Raw genomic sequence first — 26836 nt, forward strand, 5'->3', positions numbered from 1 at the left:
AAGACTATGGGTGCAGCCCATGGACTTTTGCTCTCCTGGATCACGTGGTTGTCCAGCATCTGACGCAACATGTTCTTTACTTCTTGGTACAAACGGGGTGGTATCGGCCGATACCGCTCCCGAACAGGGGGGGCGTCTCCGGTGCGGATCTCATGCTGCAGGTCCTCCGTGTACCCGAAATCCTCCTCATGCCGGGAGAACAGCTTCTGCCGATTCCAGAGCATCTGGTCCAGCTTGGCTACGTCCCCGGCCGCGCACTCTTCCAGCGACACGTCCATCTGTGTTCGGATAATCGTACCGTTCCACTCAGGGCAGGCTCCCTCCTGCTCCTCCACTCGAACAGACAATGCCCATGCCTCGGAAGCCTCCGGCTGCAGGGAGAGTTTTCGCATCCCCTGAATGCTATCCTCGTGAATCGCCACCACCTGAGCAATGACTGTCCCAGCCGGGACTCGGCAAAGCTGATCGGTGAGATTACAAAGGCGGACGGAGACCTTCCCCCCGGTCACCACCGACACGGTACGTGCCACCATCACTCCAGACCCTACCCCCAGCACATCAGTGGGCTCTACCATCACCTCCATGCCATTTAGGCTCTGATGAGTTCGTACCTCTAGAGGGCTCAGGACCTCTTGGCGAGGTGGCAACTCCAGGCGCTGGTGGTGACCAACCTTCAAAAGACCCAGGTGCTCATCAATAGCCCCTAGGGCCCTGGTCCCCCGTCGTCCCACACGCCAAGTGTGAGAGGTGCGACTGCGGTGCGTGTGGTGCCTGCTGCCGTGCAGGTGTAGACTCGGTACTCACCAGGCGCCGCTCTCTCTCACCTTCAGGTACCGGAACCCTCAACGGACCTGGAAATCTTAAATCGGATCCGGACACGGCGATTCCCTCTCGGAGCTGACCGGCGACCGAGCTGAGGAGAGAATAGGTTACCTTAAAGGGGGTATCGACCCTTCTTCCACTGGAACAGGGGATACCCCAGGGGTGACCGCGACCTTCACCGGTTGGGTGAAAGGTCATCACTGGCACAAAGCCTCAGCCACCCAGCTTTCACACACTCGCGCTCTCGCACGTAGTGTGATGAAAAGGATTCTCACGTCCGTGAGCAATCCCGATTCCGGCGCTCGGGGACAGACAAGGGACAAACGCACACAGATGTTACTCACCGTCAGTTTCGCACTGCGAACGTCTTCTTCTCTTACAGGTCCCTGTAAGGAGGTAAACAAACAAGCAAACAGCCGTGCAGGGCCTAACTCTAACCTAGTGTCACACCCTATACTAACTACAACGGCAGAGCCCTCAAACTAGCTCTGTGGGTGTGGTGCAACAAAACTAAACACACTTAACGAGCTCACACTTTGCCCCGCACGGTAACATACATCACGATACACAATGCAAGCGACGGTACGGTCCCTTTAGTTACCAGACTCAGAACACCCAGTAGTGGGGGCCGCACAGCTCACCCACCTACCGTACTCTCTTCTTAGGGGCTCAGGCCGAGTGGGCCTGCCTACCTAACACCTCAGGGTGGCCTGGGCCTAGCGCCCAGTGCCACCTTATGTTACCCTATTTGGCCAGAATACACTAGGGCCTAATGCCCTCTAATGCCCCACAGGCCTATTGCCTGATATGCCCCTCGGGCCTAATGCCCGCCTAACCGTCCCACAGGCCGGTGGCCTGACTATCCTTATGGGCCTAGTGCCCAACCTGTGCCCCCAGGCCTAGTGCCTGCCTATCTTGGCCACGGGCCTGGAGGGCCCGACTACATGCCCCACGGGCCAGGAGGCCCGACTAAATGCCCACGGGCCGGGAGGGCCCGACTACATGCCCACAGGCCGGGAGGGCCTGACTGTGCCCACGGGCCTATTGCCCGAACACCCGGTGGTCTAGGGAGGAGCGGGTACAGGGGCACCTGAAAAGGGCCTACCTGACCCGCTGGGAGAGGCACCAGGGGGGAGCTTCGTCAGCTCTTTTCTTCCCACCCCTGGTGACCTCTCCGCCGCTCTTCTTCAATCTTCGGCCGCTGGCCCGTCCTGGCCAGCGGCACCGCCGTCGCCTCGCCGCGTCCAGCCGCCGCTGGACATCTTCCTGCCGCCGGACGTCTTCAGGCCTCTTCCGCGGCCACCCGAACTCCGACCACGATCTCTTCTTCCTCGCGCTCTTCCGCGCGCGCGGTGTTCTCGGCTCCCGCCCGGCGTCTCTCCTCTTCGCGCTCCTGCGCGCCGTCCTTCCTTCAGGCTCCCGCCCGGCGTCTGACGTCAGACGCCGGGGGCGGGGCCTACGACGCGGCGAGCGCCGATTGGCTCGCCGCGCCCCTCTCCGATTGGCTGCCGCTCCGGGAGCCGCGATTGGCTCCCGGAGGGCGCCAAGATTCATATGCCCCTGCAGTCTCTGGTCCGGTGCAGGGAAAAAGGTAATCCCTGCACCGGACACCCGCCGCCGCCACACACTGACAGGCGCTGGGGACAGACAAGCTGTCCCCGCGCTGTCAGAGACATTGTCCCGCAGGGGACACAGGCGCCCTGGCTGCTGCAGCTGGAATGTGTCCTGTAAAACAGGACACATTCCCACATTCCCCCCCCCCTTTTTCCTTTGTAGTCCCTACAAAGGTCTCCACGACGTCCATCGTCCGCGGGTCAGGGAATTCCAAGGTCCTTCCGGTGAGGGTGCATTCGGGGGCCCAGCCTGGACCAGCTGTGACCCCACATCCTTCCTCCTCCAGCTCCGGGTTCCTCTTACGTCCTGACCTCCATCGGCGGCTCCTCTGGGGAGTGGCATCTCCTCACGGTCGCTCGACGTTGGCCACCATGGGGAATCTTCTTCCACGGGGACAACAGTCACCCACTCTTGACCTTCGATATCGTCTGTGGCTTCGTCCCTGTCTTCCGGGTGTGGTATCGACCACCACCCAACAGCGGAATCCTCCGGGGCATCCGTTTCCTCCCGGGCAACAGCCACCACATGTCGCATTTCCTCGTGGGGCATCTCCAAAGGTCCTGTGTCTTCCTCTGGAACGGGTCCTCCCAAGGCATCGCGATCCTGTCCCCGTACGTCCGTCCATTTCGGCACTTCCGGCAGGTATTCTTGCTCCAGGACTACCTCCTCCTCTTCACGGAGGGCATTCAACTGGGAGCACGACTCCACCCGATCCTGCCAGTCACTCTCGTCGGCGCTTCCGATGCCAGAGTCGTCCTCCATCTGCTCTTGGAGGGATTCGTCGGCGGACAGCTCACCGTAGTCCGAGTCCTCCTCCGATATCTGGACTGGGGTATCATTTTCCTCCTCAGCGTACTTAGTCTCTTCCGCTGGTACGTCTGCTTCCTCAGCGTACTTCTCTTCCGCTGGTATCTCTAAGTACCCAGGACACACCTGTTCCGCACGTCCTGGTCGTGGACGGTTCCAACGCGGGGAGATTCCGGACATCCTCATCACTGGGTCTTCACGCCTTTCTTCACAGCGTGGTTTCTTCTCCTCCCAGTCGTCCACCTCCGCCTGATGCGGGAAAGGATCCTTCGTTACTGGGGTCACTTTCTTGGGACAGAGTAGATCCGCGGCATCTTCCCAGGGGCACTCACTGGCCGCATGTCCTGGTCGCCGACACTTCCAACAAGGGAGGGCCACTGCCACCTTCTCCAAGACGGGTTCCTGGTCCACCTCCTTCACTGGGGAATCTTCACCCGTTGGTTCCGGCTCAGAGGAAATGGACACCTGCGAACTAACTTCAAGCAAGGCCTTCCGCTCCATTTCCCTGGTTTCCTCCTCCCATCTCTGGGCGCGACCATCCGCAATCATCCGGTCTTCATTCCACGGACAATCGGGAAGCACATGTCCTCTCGCCTCGCAGAGCGCACACACAGGCTCTGCAGCCACCCAGTCCCAAAGTTGCTGACGAGACTCCGTCATCTGCTTCACCATGGCCTCGTAGTCCGACCTGTCTTCCGTCCATGGGCATTCCAGGAGCCGATGTCGGGGATCTCCACAGCTTTCACACCGGGGATCAACCTCGTCTTCGCTCAACTCTTCGTCCCAGGGACAACTGTTGTGCTCATGCCCGTAGTTTCCGCAGAGCAAACACCAGGACTCCTTATTCACTTGGCCCTGCTGACGTCTTCGGTCCGCTTCCTGGACCACCTTCTTTGGGGACGTCTCTCGCCACGTACACTCGTCGGCAAAGTGCCCTGTTTGCCGACATCTCTTGCAGGGCGTCACAGCGGCCTTCTTGCGCCCCTTCTCCCGGCGCTCTTCTTTTCCACGCTGGACCGACCGCTGCACTATCTTCAGGAGGTCTGCCCCAGACACCGTCACCCAGTCGCTCTGGTCCGCACGCGTCCGTGGGTGAGTCTGTTCCGGAGCCATCCGCAGGGAGGTCTTCTTGGTGGCGTTCCACATCGTGTCCGTGATCCGGTCTCTCTGATCCTGCCGACTACGCCAAATGTGACAGGCCTAAACGAGGATGTAATGCCTGCTGCTGTGCAGGTGTCGTCACTCCACCCACCTGTGCAACGTCCGCCACAGACGATACCCAGAAGCGTCAGGGACTCCGCTCTCCGGACCACTCACCAGCGCGAACACCACCTCACCGCGGACGAAGGGGGATCTGGAAAGAAGGGGATATACCGGTTGAGACGTGCGCCCCGACCTCCGTCTAGAGTACGGGGCACGTCAGGGGTAGCCGCGACCTTCACCGGCTGGGCGGAAGGTCATCACTGGCCAATAGGCCTCAGCTACCCAGTTCTCACACACTCGCACGTTGTGTGGTGAGAGGGGGTCCTCACGTCCGCGAGCAAACCCCCCCCCGACCGGTATACAGGGGTGATGACAGACAGACAGGCACAGGATGATACTCACTTCCAACTTGCGGGTCACCTTGATTGTCGCACCTCTCCGCTCCTGTTGGGGCAAGAAGAGCAGCCTCCCTACCTGCAGGCTACACTACGGCTAACAACGATACAGCCAACTACGCCTGCCTAAACAAACTGCTTTAAACAACTGAGGCTACTGGTTCTATCCCAACCAAACGGAGACCGGACTAATTAAACACATTCACTACCCGGCAAGTCAGTGGAACAATTCCCCGGCCCAACAGTATACCCCGACTAACCAGTCCTACCTTCCAGATGCTGGACACTGGCCACTGCCTTTTGCTCTCAATGAGGGACGGGGGGGTCTAGAGCAGACGGTGGCCCACTCCAGACGACCGGGGGATGGCGACGTGTGGGACGGGGACGTTACTCCACACTTCCAAATCCCCTGGAGCATACACCGCGTGGAGCCGGTCGGCTCCTAACACCGGCCACGGATCCCTCGAAAGCTGCCGCACAGCCCACTTCCAGCCGATCAGGGCCGGTCTACACAGAACTTTGTCCCGGGTCCCGTATAAGGCAGTAGGCCTGGGTGAGGGGCGCAGGCCGAAGGCCTGGAAGGGACTCAGGCCGGAGGCCTGGAAGGGGGCTCAGGCAGGAGGCCTGGAGGAGGGCTCAGGCCGGAGGCCTGGAGGAGGGCTCAGGCCGGAGGCCTGGAAGGGGGCTCAGGCCAGAGATCTGGAGGAGGGCTCAGGCCAGAGTCCTGGAGGGGCTCAGGCAGAAGGCCTGCCTACCGTGGGCACAGACCGAGGGGGCCTGATTATACCTGCAGGCCTAGCGCCTGTCCCTGGTGGTCTAGTGTGGAGCTAGAGGTAGGTGGAGGTGGCCCAGGGCCGCCTACCTGTCTCGGAGGGAGAGGCTGCAGCGGGGAGCTTCGTTAGCTCTTTTGCTCTCCACGCGCTGCAGCACTCTCCGCCGGACTCCCGCCGCTGGTCGCCGTCTTCCGCCTTCCTCTTCTTCTCCACTGACGTCTTCCTCCGTTCTGCCGCCGCTGCCGCCGCCGGACCCGCTATCTTCCGCTGGAGCTCTTCTTGCTTCGCCGTCCGCCGCTCGACTGACTGTTCCCGCTCCGCAGCGTCTCTTATATGACGCTGGGAGCGGGCGGAGCTATGACGCGGCGAGCTCCGATTGGCTCGCCGCGGCGAGCTCCGATTGGCTCGCCGCGGCGAGCTCTGATTGGCGGCCGAGGCGCGAGCCCTGATTGGCTCGCGCTCGGCGCGCCGTTCAAAATCCGGCGTCGCGATTGGAGGGGCTTGAATCCTTTCGGATGCAAGCCCCTCCAGGCTAGGGCCTACCCGCCGCGACGCGCGGCCGGAGGGAGCAATCCCCTCCACAAAAGCACCAGCCAATCAGCTCCTAACTGTCATTTTTTCAAACCCAGCCTGGAACATGGCAGTTAGGAGCTGATTGGCTGGTACTTTATCTCCGTGCTATTTATCACTCTCCAAGGCTTGATAAATCTGGGCGTGTCTGGTCACTATGGAGCTGGGCAAAGAGGAGGTATACAGTATGTACTATATTATGCTAATTCCATTTAGCTAATGCTGGGGGTCAGTGCGTTTGCAAGCGTCGAGCCGCGCAGATGTGACACCAAATCAAACCAGATTTGACAGTTGGTGACAGTTGGAGCGGCTCACCTATTTGAAATTTGAACTGACCTGCAGCCCCTCCTCTGGAGCCGCCCCTGCATGTCATCCCCAACAGACAGGGTGGGTCGGCGCGCTCACCTTGTCACTGCCCAATTGCTGCCCTGAAGTGCCCAATTTCACGGAGAGACAGATCTGGCCAAGTTCTGTCCACTTGGAATAGGGACGTACACAAAAATGCGTAACTTCGCTTCTGTGCATGAGCTGTGTGGTGAAACGCGCCATTTGTCTCTCCTCCTGGACCCTTTGTGGCAACTAAGAAATAAAAGATAATAAACTGTATGATTTAATCAGTGCATGGAGCAGGGGCGGCTGAAGAGAGGAGGGGGCCCGTGTGCAATTTCCATACAGACCCCCTCCTGTATTTGTGTATGGTGTCAGTACTGTAGCTGCCATATATAAGGTAACCTCTATCCTGGAGAGGTCTTATTTGCAGTGCAAGTGAGGGAAGGGAGAGCATCATACAAGTGAGTAATTCTGTGCGTTGAGGCTGAACAGCTGCCCGGGCCCTATAGATGTCACCTGAGCCCAGCTACATAGACGGCGGGGAAAGGGTTAAGCACTGGTCTCCTGCTGAGAGTCCCCATGCTTGTAAGGACACTCAGGTGTGTACACTCCCCAGGTATTAACATAACAATGGACAGGTCTGCCCCAGGAGTGACACTTCACACTGCAGCTCCCCGGTGCCTGGTTACCTAGCAGCCCTGTTTACCTGTGGTATGTGAAGTTTACCTATGGCATGCAAAACACACCTGTATGTGTGAGGCTGACACTGATCCCGTCCCTGCCAGGAAGCCAGATACCACCAGTCTCCAGTATTGAGCCTGTGGGTCAGCAGGAGAACCAGAGACAGAAAATCAGGTACCTGTCCATTGTGAGTGTGTGCGCTGGGTTCACCCAAAATACTTCTGTCGCTACCAGGGGGTCACAGTAAATTTGTTTTAAATATAGATAGATAATAAATCTGCACAGCGGAACCTATTGTATACACCTGATAAATACAGATCCTAATAGTGATAAACCCCCATCCTACTACCTATACTAATTAGTGGGCTACTGTCCCTAATGTTTTTGTCCTTGAAGATATCCCGTTGGAACAATACAATCTCTATTGTTCCGCATGCTAAATGCAAGTCTTATTGATGTTACTTTCTGTGGTTTATAAATTAAAATGTATTGAAAAAAATGGTATCCTAACTGCAAAAAACAGCGTATTATCATTACGCATGATGTGATGGGGATTCTGCGGCCGTTGGCCGCGTCACTGCGTAACCCTTATGGGTGCACCGGCTCAGTGGCTAAGTGCTCCTGGAAAATAAGCTGCTCTTATCTTGCCACTTTGTCAGGAACTCTTTCATGCATTTATTTACTTGCATTACTATATATACATGATGCCTATCTTTGCTTGCATAACTATATATACTGATTGCAGCAGCTGTCAGTGTCCTCCACTGCCCACCATAAAGGGTGTTCCATTTCATATATAATCTCGGTATTTGGAATGCCAGATATAATATAAAATAATTTATATGTACGCCAAGTTTTGACATAGCTATATATAAAAATACAGATAAATGAACAATTACAAAAAATTCCAGTATCTCACAGAAATGTGTTAATACTTAATACGTTTAGTTTCCTGTAGGAAGGAATTTATGGATAATAGGAAAATGAACAAACATGAGGGATGTTCTTGATAAATACACTACTAAACACTGTACCGAATGGGTCCAGTCGCTACAGAAACTTTAGATCAGGGGTGAGGAACCTTTGGCCCTACAGCTGTTGTGGAACTACACATACCAGCATGCCCTGCTACAGTTTTGCTATGTGGCCATGCTAAAACTGTTGCAGGGCATGCTGGGATGTGTAGTTCAACAACAGCTGGAGGACCGCAAGTTCCCCACCCCTGCTTTAGATGGCATATAACTGATTGTAATAACAAATCTAACAACTATTCCTTCAGAATGTGGAATTCTCTTTAATATTTAAGAGTATGAAAAGTTTACAGTAAATTCTGCACAGTCAATGTATATTTTTTTAATTTATATATTTTTTTATTTGTTGTGGTTTTTAACGATGAAATGTTCCTAAATTGAATATTTTTAATAGTATTATTATATTGGCCCTATAGACTTATATGTGAATAAAAATCTATCTAATACAATGAGACAGTGCTTCTTATTTTATGCAATGTTCTCGAAATGTTACAGTAATATATTAATTTAAAAAGATTAAAAAAAAAAGATTCAAATTCTGCTTATTTCCAGCCAGTGATTTTGGTGGCGGTAATTAGGGGCGAGCAGTATCGCCAACTTTAGTTTTTTGGCCTAATTTTTTTAATTCTAATAACTAGTTCCAAAAAACACTAAGAAATCAGAAGAAACACATTTATTTTATAATTGATTAAACAAGTATCACTTATCTAGAGTGCGGAAACTGCTATACAACGGGAAACGGTCGTTAGGTCGACACAACTTAGGTCGACAGTCAGGTCGACCACTGAAGATCGACATGCATTAGGTTGACAGGGACACTAGGCCGACATGTACTAGGTCGACAGGTCAAAAGGTCGACATGAGTTTTTTTGTTTTTTTTTGGACTTTTTTATACTTTACGATCCACATGGACTACAATTGGGAGCGGTAACCTTGTCCGAAGCATGGCGAGCAAAGCGAGCCATGCGAGGGGAAACGGTGCACTAATTGGGGTTCTCGGTCACTTTACGAAGAAAACGACACCAAAAAAAGTCCAAAAACCCATGTCGATCTTTTGACCTGTCGACCTAGTACATGTCGACCTAGTGTCCCTATTGACCTAATGCATGTTGACCTTCAGTGGTCGACCTAATGGCTGTCGACCTAAGTTGAGTCGACCCAACGACCCATACCCTATACAACTGCCATTAATTAGTAACTAATTACAAGACATAACATTAGTGGTTTTTGTCCTAAGAAAAATAATGGTAATAATAGAAAAATACGTAGGAGCGTAACATTTTTCAATTTTAACCTTAATATTCTGTAAAACAATGGGAAAAAGAGTATGAGTTATATTATTATCTTTTGGGCATTCTATATAAATATATATTTTTTTTATTATGTAACGGAACCGGTGATATTATTTTTGAGAGAAAAAATCAACAGCAGATGTTGCAATTATCAAAAGATAAATACAGTGCACTCATTCTGCAGGGCGATTTATAATCCAGTTTATAACAAGAGTGCATGGGGCAATATAATGACTTATACTCTTCAGCTGCGATAACAACATGACACCATAATTGGTATGTGTTAATTAGATGGATGGACTAATGACTTCTCTCCGCATATTGGACCTGGTTTACAGTTATGAGTTAGTCCAGCCTGTACTGTAGGTGCATCCAAGTTTATCTCTATATAGCAGTGTAAACATAAACCAGTATCTGCGCGCTGCGTGTAGAAGTTGCAGCATTCCCATGCATGGAAAACAAAGCATTTATCAACCCCTCCCATATCACAACTGATGTCTAGGCGCAGAATTGACCTTTTGTTGGATTTGCACTTAATTAAGGCTTATGTTTTTTATGTACAGTGCATCCGGAAAGTATTCACAGCGCTTCACTATTTCCACATTTTGTTGTTTTACCGCCTTATTCCAAAATGGAATAAATTCATTTTTTCCCTCAAATTTCTACACACAATACTCCATAATGACAATGTGAAAAAAGTGTTTTTTTTAGATTTTTGCAAATTAATTAATAATAAAAAGCTAAAAAAAAATCACATGTACATAAGTATTCACAGCCTTTGCTCAATACTTTGTTGATGCACCTTTGGCAGCAATAACAGCCTCAAGTCTTTTTTAATATAACGTCACAAGCTTGGCACACCTATCTTTGGGTAGTTTCGCCCATTCCGTTTTGCAGCACCTCTCAAGCTCCATCAGGTTGGATGGGAAGCGTCGGTGCACAGTCATTTTCAGATCTCTCCAGAGATGTTCAATCGGATTGAAGTCTGGACTCTGGCTGGGCCACTCAAGGACATTCACAGAGTTGTCCTGAAGCCACTCCTTAGATATCTTGGCTGTGTGCTTAGGGTCGTTGTCCTGCTGAAAGATGAACCGTCGCCCCAGTCTGAGGTCAAGAGCGCTCTGGAGCAGGTTTTCATCCAGGATGTCTCTGTACATTGCTGCATTCATCTTTCCCTCTATCCTGACTAGTCTCCCAGTTCCTGCCGCTGAAAAACATCCCCACAGCATGATGCTGCCACCACCATGCTTCACTGTAGGGATGGTATAGGCCTGGTGATGAGTGGTGCCTGGTTTCCTCCAAACATGACGCCTGGCATTCACACCAAAGAGTTCAATCTTTGTCTCATCAGACCAGAGAATTTTGTTTCTCATGGTCTGAGAGTCCATCAGGTGCATTTTTGGCAAACTCCAGGTGGGCTGCCATATGCTTTTTACTAAGGAGTGGCTTCTGTCTGGCCACTCCACCATACAGGCCTGATTGGTGGATTGCTGCAGAGATGGTTGTCCTTCTGGAAGGTTCTCCTCTCTCCACAGAGGAATGCTGTAGCTCTGACAGAGTGACCAGCGGGTTCTTGGTCACCTCCCTGACTAGGGCCTTTCTCCCCCGATCGTTCCGTTTAGACGGCCGGCCAGCTCCAGGAAGAGTCCTGGTGCTTCCAAACCTCTTCCATTTACAGATGATGGAGGCCACTGTGCTCATTGGGACCTTCAAAGCAGCAGATATTTTTCTGTACCCTTCCCCAGATTTGTGCCTCGAGACAATCCTGTCTCGGAGGTCTACAGCAATTCCTTTGACTTCATGCTTGGTTTGTGCTCAGACATGCACTGTCAAGTGTGGGACCTTATATAGACAGGTGTGTGCCTTTCCAAATGATGTCCAATCAACTGAATTTACCACAGATGGACTCCAATTAAGCTGTAGGAACATCTCAAGGATGATCAGTGGAAACAGGATGCACCTGAGCTCAATTTTGAGCTTCATGGCAAAGTCTGTGAATACTTATGTACATGTGATTTCTTAGTTTTTTATTTTTAATAAATTTGCAATAATCTCAAAAACACTTTTGTCATTATGCGGCATTGTGTGAAGAATTTTGAGGGGAAAAAATAAATTTATTCCATTTTGGAATAAGGCTGTAACATAACAAAATGTTGGAAAAGTGAAGTGCTGTTAATACTTTCCGGATGCACCGTATTACCTGAATCGCTTACCCCGCCCACTGTAGCCTAGGTAGTGTACCAAGATGGCCGCTTCGCACTCACCTCCAGGCCCCGTAGCACAGTGGCAGTAGTTCCGCCATTGCACCGTTACCCCGTTCATATCACATCTTCAGATTTATTAATATTTAGTAATAATTTCATGGCAATTTATTAAAAATCTTTTGTCGTACGGTACAGCGACAATAGCCTGTCCCGGCATAGAGTCCATAGTCATTGGATAGTTTTCTCTAAGGCTTTACTACGGCTTCCGACCAGCCTTACCCACTGTGTAGAGCCTGCCTCTCCATTGAAGAAGCTGCCAATAGTCTACAATGGCTAATACTATAGGGCCAAGTTCCGAAAATCTTAGCAATTCAGATCTTGGTAAACTGGACTAGATCGCTGTACCTACGTCTTAGGGGTGGCAATATTCTGGGGGTACTTCACTAATTCAGGAGATAGCTCCTTTGTTCATGCTATCATAACACTGCTGCCCATACTACAAGTTTGAATAATCATATCGGAAACAGCAGAGCCATAACTAGGAGGAGTGCGAGTGGTGCAAGGATGACGGGATGGCACCTGTCTGCGGCTGGCTGTCATCCCACTCGTCAGAACGTCATGAGGTCCCATGTGTGCTGACGGTGGTAGTGGTGGTGGTGTGGGGAGGGGGTGGCTGCTACACATGTATAATAGTACGTCACTTATTTCCACCTTTATGTGTATTATAACCAGCTGGAGATCTCATATTGAATAAGAGGAAATCAGATGCTGGACTTGAATGTGATGTATTTCTCTTTTGTTTGCGTGAAAGTCATGATGAAGGGAATCCCCTTCCCAGTTGTGTAATTACTACTCAATTATGCATTAATTCCATAATAATGGACTATTACACCTCTAACCTAGTAACCGGATCACAGCAACTGGGAATTCCCAGGTACTCTCCATACAGGAGAATGGTGATCATTATTACATTAACACAGGGGCTAATTTGTATCATTGACCGCTGCCAGTAATGATGCAATGTTCTGTATTACAGTCTGGCACAAGACACAGGCTCTTAGAGGAAGAAAGCGGCGCTTCGTGTGACAGGTTCACCCGTGTTAGACCATGGGCATTTACAGCAACCGGTCGCACTACTGGCGATATGGTGGCCAATCCCGGGATCAGTGGGATCCCGGGATTTAGTGCCAGAAACAGCCGGGATTCAATCCTGGGATTGGAAGGTCCAATCCCGGGGATTGAGTGATCAGCCTTGAGCATCCACACTGCCCGGCTTCCTTCTTCCGGCTCCCCAGCGCAGTGTAGAGAGAGGGGGAGAGAGAGGCTGTGAAGTTTCCCCCCCACCTGCCCGCATTATCTGGTTAGTTAGGTGTGCGGGGCGGGCGAGGGGCGGCCACATAGTTAAAAGCCAATCCCGGGATTGGCAGATTGAAAAAAATGGCCCTGGATTGGCTTCCCTAACTGGCGGCTTTTCCTACTTTTATCACCTGACATAGGTGGGCGAGGTATCCCGAGTACTAAAGTACAGTCATATTGCAAAACGTACTCATTGTCTATGGCATAACCCACCAAAATCATGTCGGCTTAGAAAGCCTTGCTTTGATGCTTTTTTTACACCGGTTACGTAAGTATGACCTCAGTCATATCGATTATGTAAGCATGACCACAGCCACACCGGTTACGTAAGCATGACCTCAGCCACATTGGTTTCTTAAGCATGACCTTAATTAGTTTTGTACTGGACAAAGAGTTTTTGAGCTGGTTACTTAATTGTTTATTTCCCGGAAGCTATGATTGTCTAAAGGTATCACATTCAATATAATTTTATATAATTTTTTTGTTTCGTTATGTTTATTTAGCTCCCAATTGAGTTTAGGGGATCATGTTCTCTGTAGATATTAATAAATGCAGATTAAGATTACAATCTTCAATACAAATGAATCCATAATCGGGAGTGCATATCTCAAATATGTTACAGTCCTCTCCGCGTCATAATACTACATATTCTTCTGTGACTTATGCTGCTAGTCTCTCCTCTCCATCTTCTGCTATTACAGTCTTCTCCGGTTAATGCTATTATATTGTATTCTCCAGTTTATGATACTAAACCAGATGCATATTGGGTAGTATTAGTGTAAGGAATATGTGCAAGGCATAGGGCCAAATGTAATAGAGTGAGAATTTCAGAAAGTGAGAGATTTGGTAAGGTTTTGCAGTTTTTTTTTAAAGTGGCAATCGTTTACACAGCAAGATCAACCTGGTTTTGCAGTGTAAATGATTGCCACTTTAAAAAAAACTGCAAAACCTTACCAAATCTCTCACTTTCTGAAACTCTCACTCTATTACATTTGGCCCTTAGTGACAGGAAGTCAGGATTGCATATGGGTAGCAGAGTGCAAGGAACTCATGATTGCACATGGGTAGCTGAATGTTAAGGATTCAGGATTGCACTTGGGTAGCAGAGTTTTAGGAGCACCCAGATAGCAAAGTGTCAATAACTTGGATTGCATTCAAATGGATAGAAAAGTGTCAGAATTTTGTGAGAGGGTGGTAATGCGGTGCGTGTGGTGGTGCCTGCTGCCGTGCAGGTGTAGACTCGGTACTCACCAGGCGCCGCTCTCTCTCACCTTCAGGTACCGGAACCTTCAACGGACCTGGAATTCTTCAGTCGGATCCGGACACGGCGATTCCCTCTCGGAGCTGACCGACGACCTAGCTGAGGAGAGAAGGGTTTACATTAAAGGGGGTATCGACCCTTCTTCCGCTGGAACAGGGGATACCCCAGGGGTGGCCGCGACCTTCACCGGCTGGGTGAATGGTCATCACCGGCACAAAGCCTCAGCTACCCAGATTTCACACACTCGCGCTTTCGCACGTAGTGTGATGAAAAGGGATTCTCACGTCCGTGAGCAATCCCGATTCCGGCGCTCGGGGACAAACAAGGGACAAACGCACACGAATGCTACTCACCGTCACAAGTCTTGCACTCCGATCTTCTCCACTTACAGGTCCCTGTAAGGAGGCAAAGAGAAACAGCCGTGCAGGGCCTAACTCTACCCTAGTGTCACACCCTATACTAAATACAACGGCAGAGCCCTCAAACTAGCTCTGTGGGTGTGGTGCAACAAAACTATACAAACACAGACACTTTGCCCTGCACGGTAACAACATACAGCACAATATCGGAATGCAATATCACACGGTGTTGTCCCTTTTCTACCCGGCTCAGAACACCCAGTAGTGGGGACCGCACAGCTCACCCACCTACCGTACTCTCAGGGTGGCCTGGGCCTAGCGCCCAGGGCCACCTGTACTCACCTCGGGGAAAACACTGCTTTGCTGGGCCTAGCGCCCCCTAACTGCGCACAGGCCGGAGGCCTGACTTCACCCACGGGCCTAGCGCCCGCCTAACTTGCTGCCCGTTGGGTGACCTGGGCCTTGTGCCCAGGGTCACCTTATCTGTACCTACTGGCCAAAATACGCTAGGGCCTAATGCCCTCTATCGTCCCACAGGCCTAGTGCCTGATATGTGCCCCGGGCCTAGTGCCCGCCTAACTGCCCACAGGCCGGAGGCCTGACTTCCTTATGGGCCTAGTGCCCAACCTGTGCCCCCAGGCCTAGTGCCTGCCTATCTTGGACACGGGCCTGGAGGGCCCGACTACATGCCCCACGGGCCGGGAGGGCCCGACTCAATGCCACAGGCCGGGAGGGCCTGACTGTGCCCACGGGCCTATTGCCCGAACACCCGGTGGTCTAGGGAGGGGCGGGTACAGGGGCGCCTGATAAGGGCCTACCTGACCCGCTGGGAGAGGCACCGGGGGGGAGCTTCGGCAGCCCTTTGCTTCCCACCCCTGGTGACCCCTCCGGCGCTGTTCTTTAATTTTCGGCCGCTGGCCCGACCTGGCCAGCGGCGCCGCCGTCGTCGCGCCGCGTCCAGCCGCCGCTGGACATCTTCTTTTCCGAGCCCGTCTTCTTTCTTCGCGCTCTTCTGCGCGCCCGCTCTCTTCCGCTCCCGCCCGTCGTCTCCTCTGCCGCTCTTCGGCGCGGCCTTTTCTTCACGGTCCCGCCCGGCGTCTGACGTCAGACGCCGGGGGCGGGGCCTATGACGCGGCGAGCGCCGATTGGCTCGCCGCGTCCCTCTACGATTGGCTGCCGCTCCGGGAGCCGCGATTGGCTCCCGGAGGGCGCCAAGATTCAAACGCCGCGGACGGCGCTTCTGATTGGCGGCCCGAGCGGCGCCAAGTTTAAAGCGCCGCCGCGCCGCTCCCCGTCGCCGACAGCCTGGTGCAGGGACACAACCGATCCCTGCACCAGACACCCGCCGCCGCACACTCCGCGCTGGGGACAGACAAGCTGCCCCAGCGCTGCCCCTAGCCAGGGACAGCAACAGGGATGTGCCCACAGGGCACATCCTTACATTTTAGTATTATAATATGGTAGTAAATGTTTGGACCTAGGCCCCCTCTAATAAATCTGGGCCTGGGTATTTAGTAACCCCTCCCCTCTCAGTGCCCCTGTTATAAGACTTGCATGGACACTTCTCCACTTTACTGCATTGCCCTTGTCCCTCATTCGAGATCCGAGTAAGTCACATAATTTGACAGCTGGATTATTCAGTGTTTAATCATTGTGTCCTCCTGAGGTCTTTCATCTCCTTCATTGGGTTTACATCAAGTTTCCTAATTGCCGCAATTAAATGGACGTTATATTGAAAAACATAAAGTACTTAACTGGAAATCATGTTATAGTTCAAAGGTTAATTAATACCTTGGCAACCACAGGCGCCCTTCCCTTGGAATAAATGGTTTGTTACGCTGATCAATCAGTACAGCAGCTGCCAATAATATGTATCAATGCAAACCAAACCATGTATAAAAATGAAGTTTTCTGTTAAAGATAACTTACTGTAAGCCCAGATGTGGCTCATTTGTAACTACAAAAGTGAATAAGGCATATATTTTTTTTCTTATTTAAAGTAACTCAAAACACAGTGTAGCAATGTTGCAGCAGTATATTTATGTTGGCGTATATACCAATAGAATGTTTGCGGGATCTTGGAGGAGATTTATTAATGCTTGGAGACAGATAAAGTAGAATGAGATTTTGGGGTCTATTTACTAAGCCTTGGATGAAGATAAAGTCGCTGGAGATAGAGTACCAGCCAATCAGCTCCTAACTGTCATGTTACAGGCTGGGTTTGAAAAATTACAGTTAGGAGCTGGTTTACTGGTACTAAGGGGTGTATTCAATGCTTGTCGTATCCATCCGACAATGCAGTCGGATTTGGCCATTCCCGACAATGCCAATCCAACTTTTTGTAAAGTCGGACTGACATTGTCGGAAACGGGGCTAAAACCTGTCGGATTTGGCTGCTCTTCCGACAAAACACGTGGAGCGGCGGCTATTCCGCTGAGCCACGTGTTTTCCAACAAGTCGGAATTGCCAACTTGTTGGAAAATTGGCATAGGGATTGAATAGGTCGGAACAGTTTCCAACCTTAAAAAGTCGGAAACTGCCGTCTTTCCGACAAGACGGCAGTTCCGACTACAATTGAATACCCCCCTTTATCTCCGTCCACTTTATCTCCATCCAAGGCTTAGTACATAGACCCCAAAGTACCAGCTGTTTTTGAAAAATGACAGGAGCTGATTGGTTGGTACTTTATTTCTCTCCAATCTTTGATAAATCTCCTCCTTTATGTGTAACTATAATTTTTGTCAATGTATAAAGCAAAATAACTTTATAAACATCCACGTTACTAGCCGTAACGGAAACCACAATATAAATCAGACCAGGACAGACAGCATGTACATATTTCTGATCAGGAATAGACTGCGTCACAAAGATTCCCGTAACTGAGTTTATTTACCTCTGTTTATTTGACACACGGCCCAACTCATTCTCCCAAGTCGACCAAAGTCGAGTCTAAATTTATCCTTAATGATTGTTTTATTTACTGCGGTTGGGCTAAGTGTTTATTGTGTTGAAAGGGGAAGTAGTCCTGCTATACCCAGGGGACATTACTGTGCCCAGAGCAGTCTAACCAGCCAAAGATCTGTTTGTGATGTGTGAGTTCTCCGCGCAAGAAGAGGCAGAGGCCGGTTTCCTGCCAGTGGGGAGATCGCTGATCATTGGTGCATGTGCCCTACAGGAAGCTGGATGCGGCAGCAATGAGCTAAATATTGTTTTGGAGTTCAGGCCAACAGTTGCATAACATTCATGACCACTGTAGATTAAAGTTTTAGGTGGGACTTTAATTCCCCGTGTAGTACAGAAATGTTTGGCTGCGCACATTACCCCCTTTTACAGAACACAATTTTTGCTATTTTTGCCGCAACCCTCTGAGGGAAAACTAGTGAAGATACTTGTGGTAAAGTGCCATTGACCAGCTGTTCCGGAGTCAATTTGTGGTCATTGGTGGTCATTCCGAGTTGTTCGCTCGCTAGCTGCTTTTAGAAGCATTGCAAACACTAGGCCGCCGCCCTCTGGGAGTGTATCTTAGTTTAGCAGAATTGCGAACGAAAGATTAGCAGAATTGCTAATAAATAATTCCGTGCAGTTTCTGAGTAGCTCCAGACCTACACCTAGATTGCGATCACCTCAGTCCGTTTAGTTCCTGGTTTGACGTCACACACACGCCCTGCATCTGGCCAGCCACTTCCCCCGTTTCTCCAGCCACTCCTGCGTTTTTACCTGGCACGCCTGCGTTTTTTAGCACACTCCCTGAAAACGGCCAGTTTCCACCCAGAAACGCCCCTTTCCTGTCAATCACACTACGATCACTCGAGTGAAGAAAAAGCGTCGCTCGAGCTTGTGCAAATCTCCAAAGTTTTGTGTTAAATTACTGAACGCATGCGCGCTGCGTACCATGCGCATGTGCATTTTCCACCTAATCGCTCCGTTGCTAAAAACGGCAACGAGCGAACAACTCGGAATGACCACCATTGCCATGAATTAAATTTACCATACAGTATCCGGGCTGCGAATTGAAATTACCATATTGTGTCTGACTTGTGATGATGTTTTATTCATAGCAAGTTCTTAGGAGTCCAGGATAAGGGCATTATGGGAGAGTTGTGAGTTGCGCCATATGATAATAGGACACTATATAGGTATTATGGGCCAGTCTCCATGTGACTACAGGGTTTGGGATACACCCTGAGGATGGACCTTTGTGTCAGAAACGCGTTGGTGATAAAAGGGGGACTCTATGATGCACTTGGACTGGCCGAACATCATCTAGGCTATGGACACCATGCACTCCTCTCAGTCCGGGTGAGATAGAGAAGTGGTGTCTTTTTATCCTTGTGTTTTTCTGGAGAGCCTTTTATGCTTTTTAATTGTTGATTCGTGGATATTTTTGGAAATAAATGCTGTTGTGTTGTCGTATGGATCGTGGATTTTTAAAAAGACTGTACCTTGGAATAAATATCATATTTTTTGAGGGATACGAATGACTTGTTTTATTGCGGGAGGAATACCACAAGAGAAGGTGGAACTACCATAAAGATATCTTTTGAGGAACATTTACACCTGGTCCCGGGTGAGTGTCTAATTTAAGGGGTTATCGTATGGGTAGACCCGCACCCTTGATGTTTTAATAGAAAGTACTTCCATCGCAAAGAAACCTTTATGTGCATGCATCTCACTTCTTAGATGTGAGTGTCTGGTGGATAACTGACATTATCAAAACAAATTCCACCTCGATTTAACATATTGTCTTGTTCCTTCCTTTGCTTCTGAGAGAATGGTGGACACCTGTCAGGAGTGATCATTAGAGAAGGAGAAAGTATAACCTACTTTTCAAGAGACAGCGCTTTTTGGACCACTCTTCTTGTGTATTGTCAGGGTTTGGGATAGGGTTAGGGTCTAGGGAAAGTTATCTTGTTGAGTCCATGACCTGATAAATGGTGTCTTGACTACAGTATTTGTCTACTACCAGTAGCGGCTCTTGCCATGGGCAAGCAGGCTTTTTGCCCGGGTGCCGCTACACCGAGGGCGCCGCCGTGGCAAGAGCAGCTACTCCTGACCCCCTCTCCCCGGCTGCAGCAGGTGCCATGGGTGCCCTCTGCAGCCGGCGTCGCTGACTGTCACTAGAGGTCATAATTGACCCCTAGTGTCAGTGCGGCGCTGCTATGGGAGAGACGTCATGACGTCTCTCCCATAGAGAGGAGCTGGCAGCGGACAGAGACAGCAGCAGCAGCGACAGCGGTCCGGAAGCAGGAGCGGGGCTGCTATTTTTTTTTGTTTGTTTTTCTTGTTTGCAAGCGGCGCTACTACTAGGGGCACAACTACAGGGGGCACATACTAGGGGCACTACTACAGAGGGCACTGCTACGGGGGAACAGCTACTGGGGGCAAATCAACTGGGGGCACAGCTACTGGGGCAAATCTACAGGGGGCACAACTACAGGGGGCACTACTACAGGGGCACTGCTACAGGGGGAACAGCTACTGGGGGCAAATCAACTGGGGGCACAGCTACTGGGGGCACTACTACAGGGGACACTACTACAGGGGGCACTGCTACTGGGGGCAAATCTACAGGGGGCACAACTACTAGGGGCACAACTACAGGGGGCACAACTACAGGGGGCACTGCTACAGGGGGAACAGCTACTGGGGGCAAATCAACTGGGGGCACAGCTACTGGGGGCACTACTACAGGGGACACTGCTACAGGGGCCACAGCTACTGGGGGCAAACTACAGGGGCACATACTGGGGGCACTGCTACAGGGGGGACAGCTACTGGGGGCAAATCACCTGGGGGCAAAGCTACTGGGGGCACTACTACAGGGTGCACAGCTACTGGGGACAAATCTACAGGGGGCACAAATACAGGCGGCACATACTGGGGGCACTGCTACAGAGGGAACAGCTACTGGGGGCAAATCAACTGGGAGCACAGCTACTGGGGGCACTGCTACAGGGGGCACAGCTACTGGGGGCAAATCTACTAGGAGCACAGCTGCTGGGGGTACAGCTACAGGGGGCACAGCTACTGGGGGCACTACTACAGGGTGCACAGCTACTGGGGACAAATCTACAGGGGGCACAAATACAGGCGGCACATACTGGGGGCACTGCTACAGAGGGAACAGCTACTGGGGGCAAATCACCTGGGGGCACAGCTACTGGGGGCACTACTACAGGGTGCACAGCTACTGGGGACAAATCTACAGGGGGCACAAATACAGGCGGCACATACTGGGGGCACTGCTACAGAGGGAACAGCTACTGGGGGCAAATCAACTGGGAGCACAGCTACTGGGGGCACTGCTACAGGGGGCACAGCTACTGGGGGCAAATCTACTAGGAGCACAACTGCTGGGGGTACAGCTGCAGGGGGCACAGCTACAGGGAGCAAATCTACTGGGGGCACAGCTACAGGGGGGCACAAGTACAGGGGGATAACTGTGGCCATGCCCCTTCCCTATGAAGAAGCCACGCCCCTATTTTTGACCGCGCACCAACTCTATTTTACCGTGGGGGGCCACAGGAAACTTTCGCCCTGGGCGCCACTAGGTCTAGAACCGGCCCTGTCTACTACCAGTGTTAGTATACTTATTGGTCTCTACAGGAGTGGTTACTCATGCTGAGCTATGTGTAGACCCATTGATCATACGTACCCATTCTCCCATAATGGGGGTCATTCCGAGTTGATCGCTCGCTGACGATTTTCGCAGCGCAGCGATCAGGTGAAAAAACAGCATTTCTGCGCATGCATATGCCGCGCAATGCGCACGCGCGACGTACGGGTACAAAGCTCTTTGTGGTTCTGCTCAGGTTCTAGCAAAGTTTTCCTTCGCACTGGCGGCCGCTAGAAGATTGACAGGAAGGGGGCATTACTGGGTGTCAACTGACCGTTTTCAGGGAGTGTTTGAAAAAACGCAGGCGTGTCAAAAAAATGCAGGCGTGGCTGGGCATTCGCTGGGCGGGTGTATGACGCCAAACCCGGACACGAATAGGCTGAAGTGATCGCAAGCGCTGAGTAGGTTCAGAGCTACTCAGAAACTGCACAAACTGTTTTTGTAGAGCTCGGCTGCACATGCGCCCGCACTTCTGCTAAGCTAAAATACACTCCCCAGTGGGCGGCGGCATAGCGTTTGCACGGCTGCTAAAACTAGCTAGCGAGCGATCAACTTGGAATAACCCCCAATGTCAGGAAGAGTACAGAACTTTGGACAGCTTTCCTATATTCCCCACAGAGTGGGCCAGCCTCCCCCATCAAGCCTCCAATCCGGGAGTGAGATGATGTTAATTTCATTGCAGTGGATCATTGTGACTCCACATCCCCCTTCCCGAGTACAGCACCGCAAATCACGGCTTTGGACAGCGTGAAGGGGCTGCGATGATACAATTGCATAGGCCCATCACTTTGTACCTCCTACATGTTTTTTTCAAAAGTTCAAAAGCATGACGCTTGTTTAGCATACAGTACGCAAAGGTATACTGTGCGTGCCCGTGGAGAACCATACACTTACGGTACATACGTATGCAGATTTGGTCACAGAGAGGTATTATTTGCAAAGTGATTGACAGTCAGTGACTACTTGAGGTAGGTAATAGACAGTAGCAGCAAAAACGCAAGTGTGTCTCAACCATTTTGTAGGGCGTATTTGAAGATGCGACTGCAATTCCCTACGCAGCTCCAATGCCTCACTTCCTGCGGCCATGCTGTGCGACCATAAGGCTACGTGTCTTTGTATTTCTGCTTTGCTAGGTTTTGTGAGTGTTGTCTGGTCATAATGGTGTTTGCCTGGGTTTTGTGAGTGTTATGCAGTTCTTATAGTGCTTTGCTGGGTTTTGTGAGTGCTGTGTGGTCTTTATGGTGCTTTGCTGGGTTTTGTGAGTGCTGTGTTGTCCTTATGGTGCTATGCTGGGCTTTGTGAGTGCTGTGTGGTCCTTATGGTGCTTTGCTGGGCTTTGTGAGTGCTGTATGGTCATTATGGTGCTTTGCTGGGTTTTGTGAGTGCTGTGTTGTCCTTATGGTGCTTTGCTGGGCTTTGTGAGTGCTGTGTGGTCCTTATGGTGCTTTGCTGTGCTTTGTGAGTGCTGTGTGGTCCTTATGATACTTTGCTGGGTTTTGTGAGTGCTGTGTGGTCCTTATGATACTTTGCTGGGCTTTGTGAGTGCTGTGTGGTCCTTATGATGCTTTGCTGGGTTTTGTGAGTGCTGTATGGTCCTTATGGTGCTTTGCTGGGCTTTGTGAGTGCTGTATGGTCCTTATGGTGCTTTGCTGTGCTTTGTGAGTGCTGTGTGGTCCTTATGATACTTTGCTGGGTTTTGTGAGTGCTGTGTGGTCCTTATGATACTTTGCTGGGCTTTGTGAGTGCTGTGTGGTCCTTATGGTGCTTTGCTGGGTTTTGTGAGTGCTGTGTGGTCCTTATGGTGCTTTGCTGGGTTTTGTGAGTGCTGTGTGGTCCTTATGGTGCTTTGCTGGGTTTTGTGAGTGCTGTGTGGTCCTTATGGTGCTTTGCTGGGTTTTGTGAGTGCTGTGTGGTCCTTATGGTGCTTTGCTGGGTTTTGTGAGTGCTGTGTGGTCCTTATGATGCTTTGCTGGGTTTTGTGAGTGCTGTGTGGTCCTTATGGTGCTTTGCTGGGTTTTGTGAGTGCTGTGTGGTACTTATGGTGCTTTGCTGGGTTTTGTGAGTGCTGTGTGGTCCTTATGGTGCTTTGGTGGGTTTTGTGAGTGCTGTGTGGTCCTTATGGTGCTTTGCTGGGTTTTGTGAGTGCTGTGTGGTCCTTATGGTGCTTTGCTGGGTTTTGTGAGTGCTGTGTGGTCCTTATGATACTTTGCTGGGCTTTGTGAGTGCTGTGTGGTCCTTATGGTGCTTTGCTGGGTTTTGTGAGTGCTGTGTGGTCCTTATGGTGCTTTGCTGGGTTTTGTGAGTGCTGTGTGGTCCTTATGGTGCTTTGCTGGGTTTTGTGAGTGCTGTGTGGTCCTTATGGTGCTTTGCTGGGTTTTGTGAGTGCTGTGTGGTCCTTATGGTGCTTTGCTGGGTTTTGTGAGTGCTGTGTGGTCCTTATGATGCTTTGCTGGGTTTTGTGAGTGCTGTGTGGTCCTTATGGTGCTTTGCTGGGTTTTGTGAGTGCTGTGTGGTACTTATGGTGCTTTGCTGGGTTTTGTGAGTGCTGTGTGGTCCTTATGGTGCTTTGGTGGGTTTTGTGAGTGCTGTGTGGTCCTTATGGTGCTTTGCTGGGTTTTGTGAGTGCTGTGTGGTCCTTATGGTGCTTTGCTGGGTTTTGTGAGTGCTGTGTGGTCCTTATGGTGCTTTGCTGGGTTTTGTGAGTGCTGTGTGGTCCTTATGATGCTTTGCTGGGTTTTGTGAGTGCTGTGTGGTCCTTATGGTGCTTTGCTGGGTTTTGTGAGTGCTGTGTGGTCCTTATGGTGCTTTGCTGGGTTTTGTGAGTGCTGTGTGGTCCTTATGGTGCTTTGCTGGGTTTTGTGAGTGCTGTGTGGTCCTTATGGTGCTTTGCTGGGTTTTGTGAGTGCTGTGTGGTCCTTATGGTGCTTTGCTGGGTTTTGTGAGTGCTGTGTGGTCCTTATGGTGCTTTGCTGGGTTTTGTTAGTTCCATGTGATCCCTATGGTGCTTTGTTGGGTTTTCTGAGCAACGAGCGGGCATTGGGTAAAATTAAATTGATAGTCTAGTCTTGGAGTCTTATTATATTTCCAGTTAGTTACTACATGACAGCGTGATTTTAAGATTCCTGCCTGATATGCTTCATTTAATATAAAGTGTTTTATTTTACAAACTTCATTCCACTGTCTGTCTGTTGATCATGTAACACAGTCTAGTTACAGTAGTGGTATTAACAATATTTTTAGATTCACTACAGATGGGAAAGTGTCTGTTTCCACCACAGGGCATTGTCTGTACCTCACACAGCAGGGACTCCCTTGCATTATGTGTGCTCATAACAAATACATTAATAGTGTTAATAATAGATTTGTGTGGTTATTTATTATGTGCATGATAGTCTATTCATCGCCCTCTCTCTGTCTGTTGCATAATGGACAGTTTTCCATCAGTAGCTGTTTTTGTTTTTAGTTCAACTCCCGAAGGTATATATAATGTGTGTGTGTATATATATATTTGAAGTATAAGAAGAGTACACTGTTTGTTACTACAGTTTTATCTATTCCGTGGAACATTGCTGAGCTGTTCTGGTCATCTGTAATTAATTCTGGGCTCATTTCTTGCATTATACATATTTAATAAACAGCAGGGAATTATTACATGCATTATAGAGTTGCACAGTAACTTAAGGGGGGTACACACGGAGCGATAATCTAAGCAATCTGACTAGCCCCCGCACATAGCTATCGCTGCTGCTAGATTGGCCTGCATGCAGGCCAATCTAGCGGGTCGCTCACTTCACCCGCTGGGTGAAATGAGCGGCCCCCCCGTCTCCCCCCGCACGCTCAGCACAGATCGCGCTGTGCTGAGCGCCGGGAGAGATGTGTGCTGAGCGGTTCGCTCAGCACACATCTCTCCCAAATCGGGCCGTGAGTACTGGCCTTTAGTGCCAGGGAAAACTGCTACTGTATAGAACAAGTAATGCCAGTAATTTACATTTCCTTATCTCAAAGTCTGTGTATTACTAAACTGAACAATATATATCTGATATAATTGGAGTGTCTAATCCGCTATTCCTCTATTACAGGGGTTCTCAAACTCGGTCCTCAGGACCCCACACAGTGCATGTTTTGCAGGCAACCCAGCAAGTGCACAGGTGTATTAATTACTCACTGACCCATTTTAAAAGATCCACAGGTGGAGCTAATTATTTCACTTGCGATTCTGTGAGGAGACCTGCAAAACATGCACTGTGTGGGGTCCTGAGGACCGAGTTTGAGAACCTGTGCTCTATTACACCTCAGCACGTTGTCATATTGGGCCTAATTTAGAGATAGGAGTAAATCCTGACAGAAGATTTCATTTTGCACATTGGCAAAACCATACTGCGCCGCAGGGTGCTAGTGAGGGAAGAGGTGGGAGGGGGGGGGGGGGGGTTATAAAGTGCAGAGAGATTTAGGTTTGGGGGGTTTGTGCTTCCTGGATCAGCTCTAAAGCGCAGTGTTAAAATAAATCTGTATTTATTTAGGAATTGCACTGCATGAAAATAAAAATGCATTTGCAGCCCTTACATTGCGACATGCTTGGTCCAGGTGTATAATTGCGTCCGTTAGCTGGATTTTCTCCTACTTCTAAATGAGGCCCATTAGGAGAAAGTAGCATTTCTACCTGAGCAGACATAGAGTGACTGACAGCATTGCAGCCTTGAGCTGTAAGAAATGAACTGTGCTGATTGGAGGATTCATATACAAGGGGCAGGTATAGTGATGTCACAGTAGCTCAGATGACTGCAGAGATGACTACTGCTAGTTACCGAATCTCATTAGGACACTGTCCCAAATGTGTGAGACAGGTCTGCAGTGACTATTTTACTTCCATCCCTTATATGTTACTGTTTACAATTTAGGGTTAAGTTGTTATGTTGTATGCACATCTATCCACTTCAAGCTCCCATTTAAAGGGACATATAGTACCTCTGTATACGGCTGTGTAGGGGTCTGGTGCAGATACACAGAGGGCATTTTAATTTTTAACACATCTGTGTTGTACAAATTCTAAATGTAGAAAGATAACTTTTATTTTAGTTTTTATTTCTAACATTTAATAATATGGGATAAAAGAAAATGACATAAAGGGGGTTTTGCGCCTTTAAATTCCGCAGCAGCGGAATATAAATCCATGGAGCAGCTGATAATACCTGCGTGCTTTCCGTTCAGAGCAGTTTGTCTGTACCTGCCGTTTCCTTAGCATGGCTGTTTTATATAATCTCTCTGTCAATGTTTGCTTGAAGCTTTTTTTCACATTCAGACTCCTAGCAGCGTATAAAAACCAATACAAAATACTGTATATAAGGCTTGATTCATGTTTGTAGATAAAGCGAAAAAGCAAGCAACTGGGCAAAAACATGCTGCACTGCAGGTGGTGGGGCAGATGTAACATGTGCAGAGAGATTTAGATTTGGGTGGGGGGTGTTCAAACTGAAATCTAAATTGCAGTGTAAAAACAAAGCTATCCAGGAATGGACATAGGT

General features: G+C 50.0%; 1 protein-coding gene across 3 annotated transcripts in view; it reads left to right on the plus strand.

Annotated features, from left to right (window-relative positions):
- Positions 1-26836, plus strand: part of TOGARAM2 (TOG array regulator of axonemal microtubules 2) — a 335042-nt gene that overhangs the window by 52435 nt on the left and 255771 nt on the right. For 2 of the 3 annotated variants that reach the window (XM_063918914.1, XM_063918916.1), the window contains exon 1: positions 7262-7369. The exons of the other annotated variant lie outside the window; for it this stretch is intronic. The gene's annotated coding sequence lies outside the window, so the exon portion shown is untranslated. Of the gene's footprint in view, positions 1-7261; positions 7370-26836 lie in introns of those variants that run through there. 3 annotated transcript variants of the gene reach the window in all.

The sequence above is a fragment of the Pseudophryne corroboree genome, chromosome 4, assembly GCF_028390025.1.
Source record: "Pseudophryne corroboree isolate aPseCor3 chromosome 4, aPseCor3.hap2, whole genome shotgun sequence".
Lineage (NCBI taxonomy): Eukaryota > Metazoa > Chordata > Amphibia > Anura > Myobatrachidae > Pseudophryne > Pseudophryne corroboree.